Source organism: Poecile atricapillus, chromosome Z (genome assembly GCF_030490865.1).
Source record: "Poecile atricapillus isolate bPoeAtr1 chromosome Z, bPoeAtr1.hap1, whole genome shotgun sequence".
Taxonomy (NCBI): domain Eukaryota; kingdom Metazoa; phylum Chordata; class Aves; order Passeriformes; family Paridae; genus Poecile; species Poecile atricapillus.
In genome coordinates, this window is record NC_081289.1 from 132,853,095 (window position 1) to 132,859,094 (window position 6,000).

A 6,000-nucleotide genomic window follows, 5' to 3' on the forward strand; every position below is an offset into this window, starting at 1 on the left:
CTTTTTTTTTTTTTCTACCACTGGAGAGTTCCAAATGGCATGCAGTGTTTCCTATATGATGTGCCCTGACTATGGAATGAAAGCCATATATCATGCATGGGCAGAGACATAGTGAAGTCAGTGAGCTCTGTGTGGGTGTGCAATAGATCACAGCCCAAAGAACCATATTTCAGGGCCTGCTCAGGGACTGTGTTGCAACGAGGTTTGGGGATGAGGGTGTGCTGTTTGCTTCCTGCCTTTGATCACTGCAGATCAGCAGTGGCTGCCAAGCCCGAACAAAGAGACAGAGCTGATGCAGACCAACATCTCAGAGGCCAGCTGCAGAGACCAGAATTATGGGAATTTGGAAGTTCTCAGTATTTTTTTCTTTAGGCATAGGAACTTAGTTTTATGCAAATAAAGCTAGCAGCTGCTGTGACAGCAGATGGCCAAAAGAGAGAAGACGCAAATAAAAAAAAAACAACCCTGGCTACCAAAGCTGGGCTAATTTTCTGGCTGAAATTGTTAAAGTATAAAAACTAAGGAATGCATCCCACAGAAGAAAACACTTTAAAACTATGATCATAGACTGGAGGTCATGGGGAGTTTTGAGTGGAGATTTGAATACATTATAAGGCCAAAAGGGAAAATTCCACAGAGACACAGTAAAATGGCAACATCTATTGATCTAAAGCACGTAAGAGCACCCCATGAAGGGTGCTGCTATATTTTAGCAAAATTAAAAAGTTTTGGCCCACTACTCCAGGGATGACCTTTTTTTTTAGCACAGTCCATTCAGCCAATTCATTCAGCCTCCATATTCATTCAGCCTTCATTTTCCTAGAGTAGTGAAGTCTTTTTTTTTCAAGTGTCTTCAGCTGAGAGTTGAATACCTCTGACCACCTTAACAGTCAGCCTCTTAGTTTGCTTTTTTTGAAGCTTTATTGAACATGGCTGCCAGAAGCATAAATAAGCAAATTATCACCAAAATTATTCACAATTAAAAAAAATAATCTGGGTAAATCCTGGCTATTATCTTGCTTTTTGTTATAAGTGCATTATTTTGACATTTCACTGCTATTCTATGGCTAACTTATATCTGAGTTTTTTATTCTCTTGAGATACTCCTAGCTGATCACAAATCTTTCTTCTTTGGTCATGTATTCCCAGGTCTTACACATCCTGGAAATAATTCATTTCCACCCATCCGTTACTCTAGTAAAGTATGTAGTTTGTTCTTGTGCACACTCCCACCTTTTGAGTTCAGTTTGTTAATGCAAATACTTAACAGCCTGTTATGTGGCTGAGAAAAATTCCACTAGCATTCAGACAAATATCTTCTCTTTAAGCTGTACCAGCTGTCATTTCTTCTTTAATATTTCCAGTCCCGTATGTCTGCTAAAAAGTACAGCCTCTAACTCCTTTCTCTTGTCCTCCACACTCTTCCCTTCTGTCAAATCAACTTCCTGTCTAGCAGCACACTTTTGTCTTGCTTTGGTTCCTTTACCATAAATCCTTGTTCTCCTTCCCTTCTACCGCAAATCGTTGTTCTCCTGCCCTTCCCCTAAACAGAAGCTCCATCCATCCTCACACATCCATCCTTATTCCACCTCTGATATGACTTCATTGTAGTTGACTGTGTTGGGTGGAAATTGTCTCCTGCCCTGCTTTTAATGGTCTCTGTGTTATGGAGCTCCTGTTGTCTGCATCAACCAGCACTATTACCCACACCTGAAAAACCTGAAATTTGTTTTTGAATGACTTTCAGCATATCCATCGCCCATTTCTCATCATGTTGACAGTTTCAAAGATGGCAAATTATGATATTGCCCATCAGATAGGCTGCCTATCCATGAATAGCTGTCTTAACCTTCCCCTATCAGTGTTTTTCATCTTTTCTGTTCCTTCTTTACACAGTGATCTCTTCCCGTCCCTTTTTTTTTTATTTCAGCCATCTTTTCCGTTTGCTGAAAAGTTAAACTTGCATGTTGCTGATCTAAAAGAATACTGGTCTCTTCTGGTTTTATATTCATGCTCCTTCTTCCCACACTTATATCCTATTTTGGTATGGCCCTTTAGGCAGAAATAATGTCATACATTTGTATTCCCTGCCAACCTGAAGTCCGTCTTCTGTAGCTTTGAAACACTTTCAGAAGGTTTCAGAAGGTGCTGTGGCTTAGGAGTAGGTCTGTCCTAAAACAGGACAGCTCACCTGGGATGTTTAACTCAGTCTAGCAGCTCCTGGAGCAAATTACCCTCTGTCACCAGGGTAGTGCAAAGGACATTTAGCAAACTCCTCCGCAGTCAGCAGGACTGGACAAAGGTGCTGCAACGTTGTGCTGGTGGTTTTTTAGATCCAGGCAGGAGAGTTTGAGAGCAAACAGCCTGAACACCACCACACAGACACATTTGTTGCCTGCACACATGTGACAATTATGGTATATCTTCCACTTCACTGCTGCTATACAATGCGATTAAAAATCTACTTACTCAGTTAAGTTCATCACTGAAACCACATTAATACTTTTTAGTAAAAAAATATGCTTTAACAATCTGATTTTTATACTAGTCTTTCCTGTAGTTTTCTGGTGTTTAAGCTCAATACTATTTACATTATGAAGGACCAGGGTAAATACTCCATCATGGTCACCATCAATGTTCTTAGGATTTTGTTTTTTCTCTTCTTTAGTGAATTGATATTATCTGTATTTGTTTTGAATCAGGGGATGGGTTAGCTGTCCAGAGGTTGCTGATGGCTTATCTTTGCTTTATGACTACAAAAAAGCAGCATAGTGACACTGAGGACAATACTCGTGGTAAATCTTTGATGAAGATTGTAAGAGAATGACAATAAATCAATAATTCTGTGTTTTTGAAAGTTAGATCACTTTCTTTCCACAGCTCATTATCATTATCACCTTTTTAATAAAAAAAATTCTGGACCAAAGTAAGTTTCTCTGAAACTCTGCAGTGTTAGCACCTGAGCAAAAGCAGTTGAAAAAGACTGAGGTCAGGCTCTCAGAATCAGGGTTAATGTCTTCATTAGTATTTCTGTAAGTGAGAAAAATATGAATCCAAGTATTGTCTTGAGACCATTTAGACAGCAGGCTCAGTCGTAACATCACAGTGGCAAAATAAGAAACCTATGAAGCTGTAAATATGTTCTAAAGAACATATGACTCAGAGCTGATGCAAAGATTTCTAATTTCCTGGGTGAATAGGCAGTGTGGTTTCAGCAGCATTCCTTCTAGATTCACTCCAAGTTTAGGGCTCTCCAAACTAGAAATGCCACTGGGAGACAAATAATAAAGCTGTGTGAGTAAAACACACATCTAAGTGTACTTTTCAAGGACTGTCTTTTTCATGCAAAATGGTAAATTATTCCATTATCTTGAATAATGTTGCCCTATTCTTCTTTCTTTGGCATGCTGTCATGCTTTGTGTCATTCTGGAGAGTGACATTAAAATCTAGAATGTATTTAGTGTAATTAAAACAAGTCATCATTACTTGAGGAATATCTACTTGAGGAATATCTACTTAAGGGATATCTATTTAGAAAGTATTGTGGTTTATACCTTTATTAATATTTCATCTCAGTCTAGAAATCTTGATGTTGGAGCTGTAAAAAACACTTAGATAAAGCAATAATTCAGCTGGCAAAGTTTCCAAAAGACCTGGGCTGGGATATCCCCAGACAAGAATAATCATTCTGAAATGAATATTAAAACAATTAACAAGAAAAAACCCCACTGGATAATATTAATTGTTGCTTAGCTAAAATTTTGGAACAGTTTGAGAGATCATACTTCTGATTTTCAATGTGATCAAGGCTGCTCATGCCTTAAAAAAGGAGTTATGTTCCTCATTCAGAGGAACTTGAACTTCACTCAAAAAAAAAGGAATCTAACTTATGCAATTGCTAGCAGTTACTGTAATCTCACACTAGGCCAAGTCAAACTGAAGCAATTTATATTTGTGATCTGGTATGTATCCTGAAATGATGATAACTTTCAGATCTCTGGAGTAAATTGTTATATAAAAAAGATCTATTTGAAAGACAAAAGCATGGATTTTTTCTCTGGCTCTGAAATTTGATTGGACAGTTTTTGGTAGAAAGTACATTTATATGGAAAAGCCAAAAATACAGCCTTTCTGTAGGTCATTGTTTGTTGAAAGTGTACAGGACACCACTTTTATGTCCTTCCTTAGCACCACCAGGAGTGACAAGTTTGGACATAGTGCTTGGAAATGCCAGGGGGTGATGGGGCTTATGTGACCTGGCACAGATGTAGGCCGCCCTGCTCCTGTCACCAGCATGTGGAAACAGAGGCAAAAGAAAAAACCTAATCTGCAAGAAGTAATAAAAAGAGTCAGGAAAAGCAAATACTCAAAACAAAAGATGGCCTCTGCTATAGGTCCCAAAGGTCACGGTTGTTAGCACAGTGGAGGGAGAGGTAATTTGCTTCATTAATCTTTGTCCTTCGTTGCAAATTGATTCTAGCTACATCTTCATTGAATAAAGAAAAACTGTATTTTGAGGGGTTTCGAAACTGTTATTAAGCTTCAGTCAAACATATTAAGGCACTGCTAATATCTTTGACAGGACTTTTGAGTTCTGATACTCGAAAAATAAATTTCTTGTAACTTCTCTTTGTTTCTTCCAGGGCTAAGGATGAGCATTGAAGCTTCTTCTTAAATAAAACCCAAATATTAAACCAGTATATAATTATTTTATTCATGCTAAATGATCATTTTAAACTCTGTTTAAATTGCTTGAGGCCTTATTTCTAGTTTGTGTGGAGGAAGCACGTTGTCTTTTGTTTTGTTACAATGCAGACACAGACAGAGGGTGCTGGCTGTGGGGTTGCAGCCGTTCATGCAGTGTGGCTAAAGCCCTGCTCTCACTTGAATAACAGATCTCAGACACACTGGCATGAATTTAAGGATCTGTCCAAAGGTTTCGGAGAAACAAAGCAGAACAAGTAACAGAAGTCTAGGGCAGTATAATAAACCCTCGTGTAAACATAACTCTCCCACTTCTGCATCCGAGCACAGTCAGTCGGAGCCAGTTCAGGTATTCTGCCTGTGTCCGTGTCCTGTCGTTTGGGTGACTCAAGCTGCCTCTGGAACAAAGCTTCAGGATAGAAGCGTCACCCAACCAGGCTGACGAAAACACCGGGTTATTGGCAGTGCTGAGGTGTCTCAGATGCTGTCAGTGCCGGGAAACAACCCCTGCCTCTCTTCATCAGTTGGGACAGGATGACTGGAGGCCTCAGCCTGAAGTGTCTGATGGACATGTTTCCTTCTTTTTAATTAAAGATGTTTTAAGAGACCAAGGCAATGGAATTCATAGTTATGCAACCACTAAATTTAATTTATACAGAAAAACCTCTCTGTCAGGAAAAATGTGGCAAATAAAATAGCAGCAGTAGGAGGGCTTTTGACTGCAAGGTGTGATAGGTCTGAATTAGAAACTTTAAACAAGAAACAACTAGGAGCTTCTTTTTCTTGTTTTGAAAAATACCCTCAGGAATTGTATAGGTTGGTGTGAAGACTTGCAAATGGAGTTATTTGGCAAATGACAAGAGCCCAGAGTTCCAGTGTCTCTCCAGGTCTGCTTAGGGAAAATTTCTTGCAAGTTCTTCTATTCAAAGCAGAAGGCAGCCAAAAGGAAGAGAAGGAGCACAGTGCTGGAAACTGCACTCTAAATATGGAGATTTTTCCAAAGGGACCTCTCTTGATGAGCTATGTCTGAGCCAGGGAAGAGAGGAGACAGATTGCTTCATACCTCATATGTCAGGAGCCAGCCAATATCCTAGGGATAAAACCAGGAAAACTTCAAGCAGCCAACAGTAGTTCTCCTGGGCTTAGCCAGATGAGCCAAGCTAGCAGGAACTGATAGCCCTGCTCCAATAATTAGGTGTTACAGAGAGTAGTAGAGACATTATGGTTTCTAGTCCTCTCCTTTCCCATGTTCCTTAGGTCCACCTCAGACCTGGTGTTACCTAAGACAAAGTCCA